Source organism: Tupaia chinensis, unplaced genomic scaffold (assembly GCF_000334495.1).
Source record: "Tupaia chinensis unplaced genomic scaffold, TupChi_1.0 Scaffold000503_1, whole genome shotgun sequence".
Lineage (NCBI taxonomy): Eukaryota > Metazoa > Chordata > Mammalia > Scandentia > Tupaiidae > Tupaia > Tupaia belangeri.
Genome location: NW_006160015.1, coordinates 23,249 through 23,621, shown reverse-complemented (window position 1 = coordinate 23,621; position 373 = coordinate 23,249). Strand labels below are relative to the sequence as shown.

The following is a 373-nucleotide window of genomic DNA, read 5'->3' as shown; positions in this document are numbered from 1 at the left end:
CAACTCTGCGCGCTCCCAGGGTCTGGGGCCGCGGGCCCAGGAGCAGCCGGCCCTGCCCCGCCCGCTACACCCCGACCCACCCTTCCTCTTCGCACCCTGCACGAACAATCCCCGCCGCGCTGGCTGCCGCGGACCGGGGAGGAGCCCGAGCAGGCAGAGCGCTTCCCCGCGCGGCGACCACCCCAGGTAGGAGCGAGCGGGCGTCGGGCGCGCTCGGGGGCGCTGCGGGCGCCGAGCTCGCGGTTTTAGAGGCTAGGGGCGCGGTCTCTCGCCCCTGGTGCGGATGCGCCCACTGTCCTGGGTCTGGCTGTCCCCGCCCCAGCGGCTGCAAAGTCCGGGCGCCGGAGCCCCGCGGGGGGCCCCGGCGACACAG

General features: G+C 76.9%; 1 protein-coding gene across 1 annotated transcript in view; it reads left to right on the top strand.

The window, feature by feature from the left end:
- Positions 1–123: 123 nt before the first annotated feature.
- LOC102482558 (high affinity choline transporter 1-like) overlaps positions 124–373 on the top strand; it is a gene marked incomplete at its 3' end in the record, with an annotated part of 22,385 nt that continues 22,135 nt past the window's right edge. The window contains exon 1 of the mRNA XM_006156611.1: positions 124–186. The remainder of the gene's footprint in view (positions 187–373) is intronic.